General features: G+C 35.8%; 1 pseudogene; it reads left to right on the top strand.

Moving 5' to 3' along the window:
* The first annotated feature begins 12,987 nt into the window (after positions 1-12,987).
* On the top strand, positions 12,988-15,016 carry LOC149174309 (S-adenosylmethionine synthase 1-like; annotated as a pseudogene).
* Positions 15,017-20,391: the final 5,375 nt, after the last annotated feature.

The following is a 20,391-nucleotide window of genomic DNA, read 5'->3' as shown; positions in this document are numbered from 1 at the left end:
ACGCAAGATCGCAATTTGGGTGCCTCAGGGGCTCATCATGTACTACCTACTAAATGTCGATATGAAGGCTCGGGTCTTGCAATTGAGGACAAGCACAGATCAACGAACATTTTTGCGTGGCGATTACCATTGGGACATTAAATTACTTACCAAATATATATTTAATGCTAATCAGAAGCAGAGGAATATTATTATTGTATATATCACCATGTGCTCAAACTGCAAGTCTGGAACTAAAAGCTCCCCTGCAGGATGTTATAGATATCGGTACAAGGGGATACCCATGTTTAACTGTGGAAGAGTTCTCACACAAGTTTCTCACCTTAGAAACTCTGATACTAACTGTTTTCTTATTCACCGATGTAATTATATAATTGTATAACTAGCCATTGCCCTTAAATGTGCGAGGTACACTTAAGGAATAGAAGATGGAGAATACTCAGACAACTCACTATTGAACTAATGGATGGATCTCATTACTTGGATAGAGGTTTGTGCGTTTTTTTAGGAAGAGTTGGTAAAACATATCACTCTAACAAACCATTACTCTCTTTCCAATCTTATATGACAACAACATAGAAATTAGTTTCCTCACATCCTTCAACTGTGGAAGAGTTCTTCAAGAAGAAAGAACTCACACAAGCTTCTCACCTCAGAAACTCTAATATTGATTGTTCTCTTATTCACCGATGTAATTATATAATTGTACAACTAACAATTGCCCCTAAATGTGCAACTGTACACCTTAGGAATAGAAGAATGGAAAAGATCATCTAGACAACTCACTCTTGAATTAAGGGATGGATCTCATTTGTTGGATGGAAGTCAAGGAAGAGTCAATAAAACATATCATATCTATGTTGAAATTGAGGCTGCAAGATTGAGATTAAGATTGAAGTGTGTATATATATAATTGAGTAAAGTTTATTATAATTTTGTTAATAGATAGGAAAAATGTAATATTTATTGTTTAAGAATTTATCAATATAAACTAATTCATTACTGTAATTAGGTGATATAAAATGATTTTTAGTAAATATATATATATATATATATATATATATATATATCAAAAAATAAATTTTTATATTGGTTTGTAAAGATGGGAAGAAAAATCAGGTGATGCTTGTTTTAATAAATATTTAAGATATTTACTTTATCAATCAATACGTTATTGAAACTAATTTGTTACTATAATTAGGTGATATGAAATGATTTTTAGTAAATATATATATATATTATCAAAAAATAAATTTTTATGTTGGTTTGTAAAGACTGTAAGAAAAATTAGGTGATGCTTGTTTTAATAAATATTTAAAATATTTACTTTATTAAAATTAGTAGACTTTTATTTATGTTAAATTTTATGATGATTTGTAAAAACATTAAAAAAAATTATTTTCTTATCTTAAAAAAAAAAAAATTATCTAATAAAAATAATTTTAAAAATTCAGTTTCAAAATTTAAAAATATTTTAAAAAATTATATAATACCTAACACATTTTTTTTATTCAACCATTATTTAATATATAAAATATAAATATAATTTTACATTAATCAATAACATTTTTATTTTGATATTTATTTAACCATTCTTATCTCATAGTTAAATGAGATTTTTTTTTTATTTATTTAACCATTCTTATATCATAGTTAAATGAGATTTTGTTCTCTATTATTTTTGCAATGCAACAATTAGAATTGAGATATTTTTGAAATTTTTTTCCTATTATTTTTGCAACACAACTGGAATTTAGAATTGAGATTTTTTCTTATTATTTTTGCAATACAACTAGAATTTATATAAGATAGAATAGCTTCAAAACTTCTAAAATTTAATTTTTTTCCTATTATTTTTGCAATACCACTGGAATTTAGAATTGAGATTTTTTTCTATTATTTTTACAATACAACTAGAATTTATATAAGATAGAGTAGATTCAAAACTTCTAAAATTTATATAAGATAGAGTAGGTTCAAAACTTCTAAAATTTATAGAGTACGTTAAAAAAATCAAATTTATATTTTTACAAAAATTATTAAAAATTACAATTTTATTAAAATTAAAAATATATATATAAATATTTTGATTAAAAATATACATTATTAAAAATTTGAACATTTAAATCAATTATAAAAATATTATATTTGTTTAATATTAAATTAGACTTATACATATTTAAATAACAATTATTATTATTATTTAGTATTATTATTTATTTATTTTGTTTAGTACTTAAATAATATTTTATTTACACTTTCTATCAAATTGGGCATCGAGATTGTAAAGCACAATTTTCATAATTGTGCAGTTAATTTCTATGGTTTGTTAAAAAAAAAAACAGAAATTATTTCTAGATTGACGTAGAAAATTAATAATAATTTGAAAGACCACACGCGCCTGCCTTTCAATTTCCAACATTATTATTATATTTCCATTACGCCTAGTCCACCTTGATACTCTCAATCATTGATTCAACGATTCAACTTGTCATAACTTGTTACCACCTGCTAGATTACTGTCAAGGTGGACGAGGCTTAATGGAAAAAGTTACCTGAGAGACATCAAGTGGACGAGGCGTAATAAAAATAAAATTAAAGTGGATCCTGAAGTGGCATGTATGTGCTGCGTCACATTATATCCAGAGTTCTTCAGCCCCGCTTTGCCACACATTGTTGGGACTTGGGATCGAAGTCCATGGTGTTGTAGGTGGCCTGGACGAAATCTCCATATTTGACAATCTCTCGTCTCAAATTCTCATCCAGGGGATCCAGCAAGCCTTCCCTGATACTCCCGCCATTTCTCCCCCAGCTTTTGCTTGGGATTTTGATCCTGGGCAATCAGCTTTTCAATCGGGCTGCATAACGATCTGACCTCCGGAGTCTCTTTGGATGAATATCCCCATAATTTAGCGAAGTTATTCATTCAGAGTTTTCTTCAATGGCTCGATTCCATGACTGCTCTTCTAATCTGTGGCCGCTATAACGCTGAGACGGAGCGGCTCAGGCTTCGTATGTGCACTAATGTCGAGGGACTCGTTGCCATTGGGAAAGGCGGAAAATCTAGAGACCAGCTCGGCTACAGTATAATTGTTTAGTAAAAACACTAATCGCCGACGTTGGGGTTTTAAACAACACAGCACGATGCATACAGAGCCCATCAACCTGTAACAACTTAGAAATTTTCGACGGACTGCGCTGGGAAATATTTCAGCTCCAATGCAATGTGTTATATGCCCAAGAATGCAAACACATAAACATAAATCTAAATTATGGAATAAGTCAATGAGATGGAGGAGACATTTTGATTTGGGCGGTTAAAGATATTGAATTTCATGAATCATCGGTGGTTCTCTGTTATAACTTTCCTATGAAGACTCATTCTTCCTCCGTGTTTTCGAAATACGCTTCAATTCCTACAGAGTTAAATGACCGTTTCATCGTTTTCATTTTCTTTTGCATCGGCCGTATCGATCAGACTGAACCATCACAATAGAATAACTGTAATAAAAATCATTTTTTAAATTTGAAAGATGGAAGTAAACGACCCCATGTAAATATGGAAGAGTGAACTTCCTATAAACAAGATGGAAAGAATGCAAGGTAAATTGAACTTAATCCTTATTTCTATACATTATAAACACAAGTACGAAACTTTCCATCTTGTGGTTTCTAGTTGGCGTGTTGAAACTTTTCATCTTGTGGTTTCCAAAATTAGTTTGTGAATCTCCTCCTTCCATACTATATGAACTCTCTTGATGAAACTTTTCATCTTGTGCTTTCCAAAATTAGTTTGTGAATCTCCTCCTTCCATACTATATGAACTCTCTTGATGTTTCATTTGCACTCCATCAATATGAACTTTCTTGATTGTTCATCTGAACCATCATCCTACGGTAAAGGGCACATCACTTAAAAACAAATACAACACAAAGACACACCACTTCATTAAATCAATTGCTTAATTACATCACACTTATATAGGAAAACTTATGCAACCAATTCCTAACCACTCAAACTAATTCTTGTTCAACTGCTCATAACTAATTCTGTTCAACTGCTTCATAACTAAATCTAACTAAATCTATTTCTGCATTATTTTCACATCCTCCCTTAATGGAGAAATGGATTCTCTACAATACCTAACTGACTTCTAAAAACTTCAAATTTGATTTTACCAAGGGGCTTAGTAAATATATCAGCCACATTATCCTTGGTGTTACAAAATATCAATCCAATTTCTTTTGACATAAAAGTGGTACTGTAACTCAACGTGTTTTGTTCTAGCATGGTAAACTGGATTATGTGCTAATTTGATAGCACTCTGGTTATCACAATTGATACATGTTGCACCACTTTGCGCTTCTTCAAGATCTGCAAGAATTCTCCGCAACCAAATAGCTTCACAGGTGGCATTGGTCAAAGCTTTGTACTCTGATTCTGTTGAAGATAGAGAAACAGTTGGCTGTTTCTTACTACTCCAAGATACGACCCCTGATCCAATATGAAATGCATAGCCAGAGGTAGATCGTCTGTCATCTGGATTTCCTGCCCAATCTGAATCAGAAAAACCTGTCAGTACAACATCAGATACATCAGTATACATAATACCAAGATTCACTGTTCCCTTTAAGTATCGGAGAACTTTCTTTGCAGCATTCCAGTGATTTCCTGAAGGCTTAGCCATGAACTGACTAAGGATACTGACTGAGTATGCAATGTCTGGCCTGGTAGTGGTGAGATAGTTCAAACTTCCCACTAACTGACGATATAATGTTCCATCTGCCTCTTTCGAACCATCTTCTTTGTACAACTTTGCATTCTGTTCTAAGGGAGTTGACATAGCTTTACAATCTGTCATATTGAACTTTTTAAGAATCTCCTTTGTATATTTGCTTTGAGTGATCAATGTTTTACCAGTTTCTCTCCATACCTCAATGCCTAAACAGTAATGCATTTCACCCAAATCTTTCATTTCAAAAACCTGTGACAACTGAACTTTAATTTCTTCAATTAACTTGTGAGCACTGCCTGTTATAATGAGATCATCCACATATAAAGATATTAAAGCAACATGTCCTTTTTCATCTTTCTTAACATACAAGTTAGGATCATTTTTGCTTTTCACAAACTCATTCTGAAGAAAGAAAGTATCAATCTTTACATACCATGATCTTGGTGCCTGTTTCAAACCATACAATGCCTTTCTTAACCTGCAAACCAGATGCTCCTGTCCCTGTTTGACAAACCCTTCAGGTTGAACCAAATAAACTTCTTCCTGTAAATCACCATTTAGAAAAGCAGATTTGACATCCATTTGATGTATATTCCAATTATGTTTTGTGGCTAAGGCAATCAGTAATCTAATTGTATTCAACTTAGCTACTGGAGCAAAAGTGTCTTCATAATCAATGCCCTCCTGTTGAGCATATCCTTTTGCTACTAATCTTGCCTTAAATTTATCAATTGTACCATCTGCTTTAAATTTTGTTTTATACAACCATTTGCTTCCAATTGGAACTTTATTTTCAGGAAGTTCCACTAATTCCCATGTTTGATTTTTCATAATAGAAGCATACTCATCATTCATAGCATTAATCCATGGTTCATGTTGTTTAGCCTGCTCATAATCAATTGGTTCTTCAACATTCATTATATTAGACATTAAGGCATAGTCTCTATACCTTGCAGGAGGCCGAGTCTGTCGGGACGACCTTCTTGGTGTGGGTGTTCCATCCATGATTCGTTGGCTTTGAGGTGTATCACCTCCTTGTGATGACTCACTGCTGCTAGATGTGCTCGTACTGTTGCTATCATCCTGATCCTGTACCTGTACCTGGACCCGTTCCTGTTCCTGCTTAATCAAAGTATCAAGCTTGATATGCGCATCATTAGAAATATGCCATGTATCATTCTTTGTATTATTTTTATCAGTCTGCTCATGAAACAATACATCACGACTTGCAAATAGTTTATGGGAACTTGGATCAAACAATTTATAGGCTTTCTGATCCGTACAATATCCAATGAAAATACACTTGATGGACTTGGCATCAAGTTTTCTTCTGTTAGCTTCAGGAATATGAGCAAAAGCAGTACATCCAAAGACTTTGAAATGACTCACATCAGGTTTATAACCATAAAAAACCTCAAAAGGAGTTTGAAAAACTAATTTCTTAGTGGGACATCGATTCTTCAGATAAACAGCAGTGTTAATGGCTTCTGCCCAGAAACCATTAGAGATGTTCTTACCTTGCAGCATACTACGAGCAGATTCCACCAAGGTTCTATTCCATCGCTCAGCAACCCCATTTTGCTGAGGGGTATGTGGCACTGTGAACTGTTGTTGAATTCCATTAGATTTACAATAGGTGTTAAATGCTTTTGATTTATATTCACCCCCTTGATCAGATCTGAGTATTTTGATGCACTTTCCTGTTTGTTTTTCAACCATATTTCGAAACTCTTTAAAATACTCAAATATGTCACTTTTCCTTCTAACGAAATAGACCCAGGTATATCTAGATCTATCATCAATAAAAATAACAAAGTATGAAGCACCACCAAGAGACCTAGTTTGCATAGGTCCACATACATCAGTGTGAATTAATTCAAGTATATCATACTTTCGTTTCTCATTATGAACAGGAAACTCTTCTCTATGCTGCTTACCAAGTGCACAAGCTTCACATGGTAAATGTTCACACTTCATAACAGGAAGACCTTCAACCATTGATTTCCTTTGTAACAACGATAAATCATTGTAATTGAGGTGCCCATACCTGTGATGCCATAATTCTGCTGTCGATGTCTCTTGAGATGTCAATGCAACATGGCGCTTGACTGTCACATCCAATCTGTACAATCCTCCAACCCTGGTACCTGTAGAAACAACCTTGTAGTGGTCCTGAACATCTTTCACTATACACCCCAATTTACCAAATTCTACTTTTAAATTATTATCAGTGATAGTGGAAACAGATAGCAAATTCTTTTTGAGAGCAGGGACATACATCACATTGTGAATCTGTCGCATTTGTCCATTAGATAAGTACACATTTACTATGCCATAGCCTTGAACTTTAAGTGACCTATCATCTCCTAGGTAAATGTGTGTACCATCAGATTTCTCATAATATTTATCATACCATTCTTTATTACAAGTCATGTGTGCCGATGCACCAGAATCTATAAACCAAGCATTCTCATCATCAGTTTCAGCAGACAATGCAGCATCAGAAAGAAATAACTTAAGATTTTTAAATCCATCATTCACTGAGGTGTCTTTGTTTGTGTAATTTCCATTATGCCTGCTATGTCTTTGATTTGATTCATTATTCTTTCTCCTATAGCAATCTTTAGCCAGATGTCCAGGTTTTCCACAATAATGACATACAATGTTCCTTTTAACATAAGAATCAGGAGGTGCCATACCTTTCTGCTTTGCTTGAAAACAGCCTCTGTTTCTGTCCCATGGTCTCCCTCGGAATGGTTTTTGGCCTCTTGCAGTCAAAGCCAAATCAGAACCATTTGACTCCAGTTCAAAAGTTTTCATGCGCTCTTCTTCTTGAAGAAGAATTCCAGCCAATTCTTCAAATGTAGGGGGTGTCGGTCTAGCTGAGAGAGCTGAAATAAAGACTTTATAGTCTGGGACTAACCCCTTTAACGTAACAGTTACCAAGTCTGTACTAGAAACCTTTTCACCAATATCACCAAGCTTATCACTAAAGTCTTTAATTCGGGAAACAAAGTTGCTAATGCTTTCATTGGTATCCATTTTGATAGATAGCAGCTTTGTTTTTAAAAATAAAATACGGTTTGCATTAGAAGTCTCATACAAACCTTTGAGAGTGTCCCATGTCGCCTTCGAAGTTTCACAGTCCCGAATGTGAGGAATAATATTGTCCTTCACTGACATGCGTAGCAGCACCCTTGCTTTCATTTCACGCTTCTCCCAATCTTGAGTATTAGTAGGAGGTTGAGGCTTGGTCTCGTCACCTTTGACAATCGGCCAGAGATTGTATGCCTCCAGTACTGTTATGATCTTAAATTTCCAATTGACATAATTTTCTCCATCAAGTCTTGAAGACTCATTTAAATATGAATCTGCAAGGGGATTAGCCATTTCTCCACCAATATGGAGCAAAACCGAGCCAAAAAGATCAAATCTTGACTGCTTTCTGGAAACAATTTCTGAGGCAAAACAGCTTTAAAATTTTCTGAGACAAAAAATTAACAGAAAATTAAAAAATACCCGAGTTCTGGCAGCCACAATCATGCACCAACACACGCAGGATTTGGACTCACGCAAGCTTCTTACACACGCTTTCGTAAGGGCTATGATGAACCGTGCTTTACTGTTCTGGACAAAGACGGCAGAGTTCACTGCTTCATGGCTTTGACTCCAAACCGAACGCCTCTCTGAACAACGAAAATATCTCAGAAAAAAAAAACTCAGTTAACTGTCTCGCGCTCTTCACCGTTTGGCTCTTCACCGACCGTTCCAGACTTGGCTCTTCACTCCACGTTTATCTCCAACAAAAAACTCACAACAGCTTAACACACACAGCAACGGTTACGCAATTGTGTAACTGGCTCAGATTTACAGAGTCAAACACGCTGAAATATGTATTAGGACACGAAGCGCACTTTACAAGAGGAGTCAAGCCTATAGCTACCCGGCTCGAATTCAATGTGTTAGCAAAGAAAATCGGATCCAAGAAATTCAGTACCAATGAATTGACGAGTCTCCCGCTCCCGTGGACAAGATCCGTTGATCCGTTGACGAGTCTCCCGCTCCCGTGGACAAGATCTTCGCAGGCCTCCCGTGGACAAGATTTGCAGGCTCCGATTTCAATACCTTATACTGCGCACACTCTAATGGCAGAGACATTCACTGCCCGTGAAGAGGAGAGAGGCGCAGACAGTAAGATGCTCTGATACCAACTTAAAAACAAATACAACACAAAGACACACCACTTCATTAAATCAATTGCTTAATTACATCACACTTATATAGGAAAACTTATGCAACCAATTCCTAACCACTCACAACTAATTCTTGTTCAACTGCTCATAACTAATTCTGTTCAACTGCTTCATAACTAAATCTAACTAAATCTATTTCTGCATTATTTTCACAACATCTTGACTATCATCCTACGGTAAAGGGCACATTTAATATAACTAGCATATATTTAAATGTGATTTTCTTGGCATTCCTGTATGGGCTTTAGCTCAGAATCTCCACAGCTACAGGCCCTATGATTTTCAATTCCGCTCCAGCAAATAACTTATTTGATATAATAAGTGGAAAAAAAGAGAGAAAGAAAGTGAATACAAGAAGGGTTTGTTCTTACATTGAATGGTAATTTAGCAATATTCTTCTTCCCACACAGTCATTCCGGTGGAGTCCACATACGGTCCACATAAAAAGAGATCTCCTCCTGAAATAAACTGCTGCAACGCAAGTCCAATTTCAATTTCTGAGCAATTTAAACGCCGTCCCTGCAAATGTAAATGCCCTGTTGGGACGATTTTCTCCATATCGGGGTTGAGGGTTAAATCTGGCGACGAGATCAAGTTAGAGATTGTAACAAAATGACTGTAAATCAAAACCAGGTATTTGAAACCCACATTGATGCATAATTAAGCCAGAGCAACAAAACCCTGTAAAATTTTCATCCTTCAACTCTCCAGCTTACGGTATATTAATTTAATCTCAAACCCTGTCGGAGTCTGGGAGGCGTTGAAAAAACATCCCATTTGGCAATTGCAACAGATCCTATAATAAGAAGCAGCAGCCAAGCCAGAGAGAGGTGCTTCTTCAACCTGTCCCAGATTCCGGTTTGTAGTCGTTGGGAGCGATAGATCGATCAGATCAAGAAGCAACAATAATGATACCTGTAGCACATGGATATACAGTAAGGTAGAGGAAACAAGAAACCAAAAATAGGGCAAGGGCCAGAGATAGTGGGTGTTATAAAAGTAAAGGTCAATCCATATCGGGAGTTCCTTGGTTTCTAGATTTTGCTGTTTATACACGGACAATTTGTCCTTTCCCCTTGGACGCGGACTCTGTGTCTTGTTATGGCGTTGGCGTGGTTCTACGTTTTGTCTTTTCAGAAGAATCTGTTGTTTGTACACGCACTCAACGCGTAGTGGTTTCCACCGCGATATCTAAAGGACCACTTGCAATTGTTACGAAAATGTTAAAAATATAATAAATAGACGTCATTTAATGGGCAAAACAGCAGACTGACGAATGTCAAAAATAAAAAATAAAAAATATAGACAATGCCTAGTTTGAAAAAGGAACCACCTCAGTGCAAATATAACTAGCAATTGCCCCAAAAGGTGCAAAGAGAGGCCGATAAGATTGTTAAATTGGAAAAAAAATCCCTTTCCCATTTCCTCAGTAAACAATTTCGAAAAAATTTCCTTTTTCATATCTCTATCAAAAAATTCCAAAATCTTGTCTTAGCATACCATTAAATGTTCATGTAAAAATACACAATGATGAAGTCATCTTTAGACAAGTTTGTATAAAATCTGCCACAAGAAAGAACAAAATAATGTTTTATATTCATTGCTAAGAGAATTCAGATGTCAAAAATAAGCCTGTGTTCCTTACCAATACTCAATGAATTCTCTTAATGACTCACTGCCATAGAAGAAGTTTACAACAATAGTTCAGATGAATTCTCTTGTTTTACTTGATGTAAAACAAGTGTGATTGAGCCAATCTTTAACCAGTAATCCAGGTGTTGTAGTTCTTAATGAAAAGTGAAATTTCTAAATGTTGTCAGCGTTTAAGTTTTAAGCCATCAAGCTTGACTAACTTTATTTTTGAATGACTTTTAAGGGGATCGTACAATGAACCTCGTAAGCATCCAAATGGTTTCTCTGTTATCAAAAAACTTTAAAGACATTTTATAGTTCTCCAAGACAACCAGGTACCCAACTATATGTCTTATAAATCTTTCCATGTGTGAGAAAAAATGTGGCAGACCTCTTCCGTGGAAAAAAAAAATAGCTATTTGCCAATTCTGGCCTCTTTCAAGTGCAGATTGTTGTTATTAACAACATAATGTTGCAAGAGATTCAAAGTGATTTCTGGCACTTTTATGCAGAGAAATTAGGGTTGATCTCTAAAGTTGTTTAAGCATGGAAATTGAGGCAGAAATTTTCTGTCGATCTCCGACAGAATTCAAGTCCTATTGTTGTGTAATTTTGTTTTTAGATTTTTCTCTGTCAAGACTGAATAAGAAAAACACTCTAGCATTCAACACTATTGTTGTGTTCTTGCTATGTATTTGTTTCAGTTTCCCATTCAGTTATTTTTTCTTCTGTGTATTATTTCTCTTCTATGTGTATGCCTAAAATCCCTAAAATCCCTAGAGCGAGTTTGATTCTGAATGAGGTGCAAAGAATGGTTGGAGGAGTGGAGCGAGTTCGATTCTGAATGAGGTGCAAAGAATGGTTGGAGGAGTGGCAATATTGGAGGAAAACCCACTCCGCTACCAGAGGGACCCTTTCCTTGTTTCCCGTAGCAACAAATTCCATCCAGATTCATTGAACTCATGCTACAAGTGATGACGATAAAAGCAGAAAGTGATCCTCTACTTCTATCAGTGCACTCTCTTGTTCATCTGTTGGCCCTTATGCACAGGAGGAGAAAAGAGGGGATACCATTCATCTACGTCTTAAGCTAAGGTACCATTTCAGCGAAGATCTCTTTTTAATGAACCTTTTGTTTGTTTGTTTTTTTTTCCCTTTTCGGGACACGAACTAATCAGATGAATACTTAATATTTTTGAACATTTGAGCTCATTTTGGGGAAGGTTTTTAGGGACATCATGTTTATATGAAGTTTCAACGGTTGCCAACCTGCTGAAACAAATTCTTCTCTGTCCAATACATCACAAATAAATATTTTTTTGCACTTTTCCCTAATTGTCTTTTTTTAAATCCCTCAAGCTGCTTCTGTTGAGGCTAGGTTTTTCTTTAGGTTTCCTTGGTTGTTTCTATTTATTCGAAAGGTTAGCACGCTGGATCTTATTTTTTCTACATTAATTAGATCTAAATCTGTAAATATGTCGGAGTTTACCACAAATACATTCTCAGCGCATTGTTGTATGGACTTTGAGAATCCCTGAACCAACATGTCTCTGGAGTATACAACTTGCTGGACCAGAAATGGGGTGATTTCTGTAAATAAAATAAAATACTTTGTATTTGTATTCTCACATTTGGAAAAAACATTGCTGACATACTTTCCTTACTTATGCCGAGGGGTCCTTTATATCCATCCTCCTTTTTGCAAAGGAAGCATCTTATAAGCTAGATGACTCTACTATAAACACTTTTGAGGGGTACTGACATGCTTAGCAGCATATATCTATGCCAATTAACTACTTTCACCTTGCCTGCTATGTACAAGTTCTTGAAGCCCTTTAATTCCTTTACAACCCTGTTTAAACCTAGTTTCATATCTCCTAGGAAATGGATCCAATTCAAAACCCCTTTTATTAGCGCATCTTTTGTTCTTGCATCCTTATCAAAGACAATATCTGAAGAATCAAAATGCATTGAAATGGTGCTGGACTGGTTGGGCTTTGGCCAAAAATTTACCCAAAGAATCAACATGTTTTTCAATAAGTTTCATTTAGAATTGTAGTAAATCACAGTATCCTCCAACCATTTGGTCTGCAACAACTTCTCCATAGGAATGTTTGTCTCTAGTAATATTTTCTAGTGATAAGAAAGATATCCATGCAATCAACATATTGCATAAAATATTTTGCATATACACTTCTGCACTTATGTAATACTAGTTGTTCTCACTCCACAGTCAATTTTCAGTTTTCTGGCTAACTATGTGTTGTTTAACAGTTTATATTAAATGGTGATTCTTGCATGTTAAGTCAAGTGTTTGGTCATATTTTCTCTTGCCTACTGATCTTTTTATGTGCCTGTATTTTTTAGATGGACACCTTTCTCTTCACATCAGATTCTGTCAATGAGGGACACCCTGACAAGCTTTGTGATCAGGTTTCTGAAGCCATCTTGGATTCTTGCTTGGAGCAAGATCCTGAAGGCAAGGTTGCATGTGAGATTTGCACAAAGACAAATATGGTTATGATATTTGGAGAAATCACAACTAAAGCTAATATAGACTATAAGAAGATAGTGAGGGGAACACCTATAGAGGAATTCAATTCATGTCAATGGATGTTGGCTTGCGTGCAGATAATTGCAAGGTCCTGGTGAACATTGAACAAAAAAGCCCCGACATTGCACAGGGTGTCCATGGCCATCTTACTAAGAATCCTAAAGAGATTTGTGCAGGAGATAAGGGCCACATGTTTGGGTATGCTACAATTTGAGACCCCGGTGTTGATGCTTCTCAATCATGTGCTGGCAACAAAGCTGGGAGCACAGTTGACTGAAGTAAGAAATAATGGAACCTGCCCCTGGTTGATACCAGATGGAAAGACCCAAGTTATTGTTGAGTATAAAAATGAGGGAGGGGAAATGGTCCTGTTAAGAGTTCACACTGTTCACATCTCTACTCAACATGATGGAACTGTTATCAATGATCAGATTGTAGTTGATCTCAAGGAGTATGTCATTAAGCCGATTGTTCTTTCTCAATATCTAGATGAAAATACAATATTCCATTTCAACCCATCTAGGCGTTTTGTAATTGGAGGACTCCATGGGGATGTTGGACTCACTGGGAGGAAAATTATTATTGATACATATGGTGGTTGGGGTGCTCATGATGGAGGAGCCTTTTCTGGAAGGGGTCCCACCAAGGTGGATTGTAGTGGTGGCTACATTGTTAGACAAGTTGCCAAGAGTGTTGTTGCTGCCGGGCTAGAACGTTGCTGCCTTGTGCAGGTTTCATATTCCATTGGTGTGCCTGAGCCACTCTCTGTATTTGTTGACACATATGGAATTGGATAGATTCTATATACTGAAATCCTGCAGTTGATCAAGGAAAATTTTGACTTCTGCCCTAGCATGATTTCTATCAATCTTGACCTAAGACGGGGAGGCAATATGAGGTTCCAAAAAATAGCTGCATATGGCCATTTGGGTTGGGATGATCCTAATTTCACTTGGGAGACTGTAAAGGTCCTTAAGTGGGAGAAAGCTTGCAACTCTGGAGTAAGAATCTGGTAACCTTGAAACCATTCATGATTTAATGTGCTCATTAGACTCTGATTTAAATGTGCTCAACTTGTTGGACTCTGAACACTAATTTGTAGAATCAGTTGGAAAGAAAACAATTACTCATCGCTGTACTCATGTGACCAACAGCGTTTTCAATTTCCAGGTGGAGGTCCTAAGCAACAAGAAAATTAGAGTTTCATAAACATTCAATCTTCCATTAAAAATCAACCAGAGGAGTTACATAAACGTTCAATCTTCCATTAAAAATCAACCAGAAGAGGCAAATTTAACGGACATTTCAAATATTGCTTAAATCTAGAAAACCACATGAAATACATACTGAAATTTCAACACATAGTTGGTAACAGTAGCAAAAGATGGGAATCTATCCCCACTCCACAATACATCCCGTAATGGTGATGAAAACACCTAATTTTCCCTCTTAGACGTATGGAAGATTCGAAGAGCTTGGTTACATGCTTTGGGGATAAATATCTCATCACCTTCTTCCTTCATTGATAGCGACACTGCAAACACTCTGCACTTTTGAACAATTAAGAGCAGCTATTTGGGTATTTAAGACCATGGCTACTTAAGAAACTGATAATTGTAATTTGTGATCACTGTTCAATTTTGGACATTTACAAAGCAGTTATTTGGGCATTTGAGTTCACAACCGCTGCTTAAAGTGTAGGTAGTTGTATTTTGTATTTCACTAATTGAAACAATCTCAATGCCTCCTCAGCAAGTCCATGCCTTGCATAAGTTGCAATCATGGTAGTCCAAGAACAAACATCTCGTTCTGGCATTTGTTTGAAAACTTTGCAAGCGTCATCCAGTATATTCCATCTCAACCCTTTCTTAGAATTCTGTTTAATAAATTAATTGTTTCCCATCATTGTGAAATACTTTAAATAGAATTCCCACGAGTAATACTTTAAATAGAATTCCCACGAGTATGTTAGGAAAGAAAAATTTATAAATAAAGAAATGAAAAGGCATAGTAAAATGTGTACATTGTATTATTTTTTTGTTTTTCTTTTAATATATTTCCTGGAAATTTCAAAAGGACAGAAACAACACTTAAAGTCTTCCATCAATGAAATATATATAGCACATCTTCGTTCTTCACACCATACATATCAGCTATTGGAATTCAATCTATTACACATAGTGCTCACAATTCATTTGGCTACAAGAACAATACCACATAGTGCTCACAATTCATTTGGCTACAAGAACAATACCCTGGCAGATGTAACAACCATGCTAAGTCCTACATGTACCCTGGAACATATAACTTCCATGCCTAGTCCTTATCCATTTTTAGCAAAGTTCATAGATCCACAACATGAGGGCATTGTTTCTTTAAAAATAATTATTTTAAAGGTGGAAGCCCACTTCTCCCTTTATTTTCTAGGACTATTGAAAGCACAAGCATAGATTAAACTTCCTTAGCTACAACACGAATTTAAAGTCAAAGAAATACTTACAAAGATGGGCATGGTGTTTGAGACCTTGCATAGGTAGACATGAGGGGTCTTCTTGTTTCTTTTCATATTCCTACTTTTCCACATGTCATTCCTGTTCTAAGTCTACAACTTCTATAACAATAATGGTTACCTGAACTTGACATTTCGGTCAGTCCGAAGATCAGCCCAATTCTGACGTTTCTAGACAAGTTTCTAGACATGAATACTTTGCTTGCAGCCCAATTCATCATTTACAGAAATTTGTGAGTTCGATAAGACGATATCAAGGCCTCTAGGGATGTCATAAGGTATAGACAGCAAGAACTATGCTTCATTTCCAAATATGCTTGACACCCACATTAGACTTCAAGTAAGGAAATGGACTAAGTAGTATTCTAGTTTATCAAATTTCAAAAATGGATGTTTCCCCAACTTGATTATAAGTCAGTAATGCTCATTCTTCTCCACAAATCGATTCTTCAACCAAGGTCCCAAATCTTTTACAGGCCAATTTAGGCGGCCTGTAACACTTGTTCCCTACAAATAATTCAAGGGCAGAAATGAATTCATTATATCTTTACATTCCTTTGAGGTAAACGCTAATCTCTCTTTCTATCTCGACCTTCAATGTGTGAAATGTTGTTTATCAAAATTATCTCTTTACTGCGTACCCATTCTACTCTTATTTTAATAGATGGGCTCCCTGAAATCTATGCAACCTCTTGCAAACACTCAGTTTTATGATAGAAGTATTCATATATATGATAACAAAAGTAGAAGTCGATCAAATTTAAGTAGATCCAATCTTGGTTCAGGAATTCGAAACACTGCAAGCCAGGAGAATAATGATATAGGTGTATCTCTCAATTTGCTTGCAAATGCTACCTAGCTATTAGTAGATCACGGATTTCACAAGTATAGGCATACAAATTTAGGAAAAACGTTTTTAATCCTTGTTTTCCCCATTACTGTGCTCAGACATATTGATGTGACAAACCTAGTTTGCAGAAACATCAATATTTGGTTGAGGATCATGGTTTGGATTCTGCAAGAGTTATGGCATTCAATAAGGTTAGACAATCTGGGGTTGGCCAACATAGTTTCAACGACATTTCAAAAGTATCTAATATGGAGTAGGGAGCCATGCCAATGACTTGATCCAAGTGAGAAAGGTTACAAGCTTTAACCACCAAATTTTCAGACTCTATACTGCAGCCACAAAAGAAGGTTTTGGAGGAAGTGCCCACTTGTCAGTTCTCTTGAATTTCAGAGGTAATGTGGCTCATGAATACTGTGTATTTTCCTCACTTCCATTTTCTGGATTTAGAAGAAACTGCCTTTGGCTTTTGTGGAGCTTCATTTACCAAAGGTGTTTGGTTTTGCACAGACTTAGTACAGGTGGGCACTGCATTCGTTTTTTTCCGATCAAAAACAATTTACGGCCTTACAAAAGGACCAAAAAGGTAGTTCAAAAAGGCAGTTTCAACATAGATAGTATCTGCACATAAACCAATATCCTTTGTATATCATCACCTAAATTATTACAGTGGAATCATGTGCTTACGAGTAGCATGTAGACCTAGTCATGTAGCCCCTACTTGAGTCCAGACATAATCCCAGTTGAAGTTTAACCTCATACCTAGGAGATACCTAAAGCATCTCTCAAAATGAAAAAAAAATACATAAAATAAAAATCTCATCTAGTAAAACTACAAATAACAAAACAAAAAAGCTAACCCTGTACGATAAAGTATAAAGTAGAGATGGAGGAAGGAGAACATGAACTCCTGTATCAGAGTATTTTGCCTTGAGATTAATCATTAGTATTGAAAATTATACAGAAAAAAATTAACCAATTCTTGTTATTAATGTCCATATAGATCGACCTTGCCATACGTTTTCAGTATCTTGCGCATTGCGAGAGCCTTTATGGAAATATGTTTTACTAAATTTCCCCCCTCTTTGATTGTTGCAAAGTGATCACCCTCTTTGATCGTTGCAAAGTGATCACCGGTCCTTTTACTTGTACTTGTCAGCGATGCAAGATACTTCCCAAATCCAGTGGCAAAGTGCAATTCTAATAACTGTTTTGCACGCGTATTGAAGCAACAATCCACAACAACCATCTCATTCAATAGTGATGGAAAGAACATCCTGTCACGCACTGGATACAAATAGCAGCCCATTTTAAGTCATTCGTCAAACAAAAAATGAAATGACAGGAACCAGATGCACAACTTTGAGCTGGTTTGCAAAACTTATGCCTCCATACGTGGAATACATTTTGATACGTAAATCAAAGTAACAACCTGTAAGATCTTTGAAATTACTCAGAAACTGAATCAAATTTAATTCAAGTAATCTTCGCAAAAATACTTTACAGAGTCTAGCTCAAAGCAACAGGAAAATCAAATCAATCTGTATTAATTTAGAATCAATCGAAATTGAGCGTGACCCTGAGCTGTAATTACATGGTTTCTAGGTTCCGAAATAACAATATATTTTGACATATGTAGATGCATTTGTGGTGCTCTCAATCTAAAGGAAGTTCCCTAGGCAAAAATTTAGGAATGTAGCCCGGGCAAAGAGAAACAAGTGATATTGCAATGTGATTTCTTAAGAAATAAGTGAAACATTTACTTTGCATTTAGAAAGAGAATGACCAGTCCTGATTTGTACAATGCAAATATCACATTTCCTTAAATAATAATTATAACAAAGATCTGAGGAGACATTAAATTCCTTTTAGTTATTTCTTATTAAATGAATCATTTAATTCAAAATAATAATAATAATAATTGCATCAGGGCAAGCTTCTGGCTACTTTCGCATCGTAGAAGAGAAAAATTACTTCTTTTGCAAAAGCATAATACTCACCGCTCATAGAAATTATCCATATGAAAGAAGCATTCACTATTAAATAAATTATTCTTTTCTCAGAGAAGAAAAATAAAAATAAACCGCTCATAGAAATTATCCATATGAAAGAAGCATTCACTATTAAATAAATTATTCTTTTTCAAAGAAGAAAAATAAAAATAAAAATAGTAAATAAAAGCTAATTGAATAATTATGTACTTCCATGGTTATAATCGATATGAGGCCATTAAAACAGAGTGTATCTTTATCGATTTTTTGCTCTTGTTTTTCTTGAAAAATACTTATTTCTTACAATTTCACAGACAAATGATAAAAGCCCAGCATTCCGTTCTTACTGTTGGTTCAGTGGATGCCGTGAGGTACCTTCCATGCTGATGATCTGCAACGCTCCCATATGTTTTAAATTTTAATGAATGATCGGTGTAGGTGGTAGTAAATGTTGATGAAAGTGAATAACCTACCTGATCTCACCTAACTTGCTCTATACAATCCAAGTCCAGCTAGCTTGTTGAAATATATAATCCAGTCTCTACTCGCCCGGCTGAAGAATATAGGGTCTTGCTGGCTATACCCACGCCTGCTTGCCCGACTGTATAGGTGGAAATAAAATGAACTAAACAAACCAAGAAAGTGACGTCCCTTTCAGAACCAGAACAGCCTGGAGGTATAGGCCCCTCCTAGGACCTTATTTTTCCCTCTCAAATTCCATCCTACCTCAGGCAAGACAAAACACATACCTCAATCACCTTACGCTCTTCTCCTTTCTACTGCACTCGACGAACAAAGTTCATGGCATGGTTTCCTTGCATATCATGTTCTTAGAGTCCCGCATCTGCTGCGTGAGCTCTGGAACAGTCAGCAACCTGGAGAGGCTAGGGAGTGAAACCCATCATGAAAAAATGAAGACAATCATGTTCAGTGCAAGCTTCCTCAAGTCATGTTCTTAGAGTCCTGCATCTGCTGCGTGAGCTCTGGAACAGTCAGCAACCTCGAGAGGCTAGGGAGTGAAACCCATCATGAAAAAATGAAGACAATCATGTTCAGTGCAAGCTTCCTCAAGTCCGAGTTCAGCTCGGTAACTGAAATGCCTACCATTCTGCGTGTAACTGTGTAACTGAAAACCATGACGCAACACAAGTGGAACAGAGGTCATTTCGCCCGCAACTGAAAACCATGACATAACACAAGTGGAACAAAGTTCAAAACCTTTGCATGCTGTAGATTTGTCTCATCGGACGACCATATGAAGTGACAGGTGTCAAGATACAGGCAAAAGGGTAGACGAAAACGAAAAATGCTGCTATCGACCTAAATACCAGGTGTCATCCTCAGAATGAAAGGGACGACGAAAGTCTCTTTCAAAGGGAAGGCCTATCGGCCTAAATACATGAAAATTTTGCATAAAAATGGCCACCACTTGCAATTGTTACGAAAATGTTAAAAATATAATAAATAGATGTCATTTAATGGGCAAAACAGCAGACTGACGGATGTCAAAAATAAATAAAAAAAGGTAGACAATGCCTAGTTTGAAAAAGGAACAACTCAGTGCAAATATAAATACATGAAAATTTTGCATAAAAATGGCCACAACCTTATCGCAATCATATCATTATTAGTTGAGAGAATATCCCAACTAACTGGGAGCTAATTTAGCTGTTATCCAACAACCTCCTAAAACCACTCATGAAGGCTATTCACGTATAGAGATTTTCTACATGACAATGATCAATATGATAATAAACTACAATAATAAATATAATAACAAACCATGTCACTAAATATTAATACACAAGACGAGTTAACTATTCTAATATGACATACTTCGTTAAATTGAAACTCTGAAATGACATCCCAG

Source organism: Pinus tabuliformis, chromosome 4_1 (assembly GCF_031772625.1).
Source record: "Pinus tabuliformis cultivar Carrire ecotype Pingquan chromosome 4_1, CPIR1, whole genome shotgun sequence".
In the NCBI taxonomy this organism is placed as follows: Eukaryota; Viridiplantae; Streptophyta; class Pinopsida; order Pinales; family Pinaceae; genus Pinus; species Pinus tabuliformis.
The sequence above is the reverse complement of the archived record's forward strand: the minus strand, read 5'-3'. Positions and strand labels throughout refer to the sequence as shown.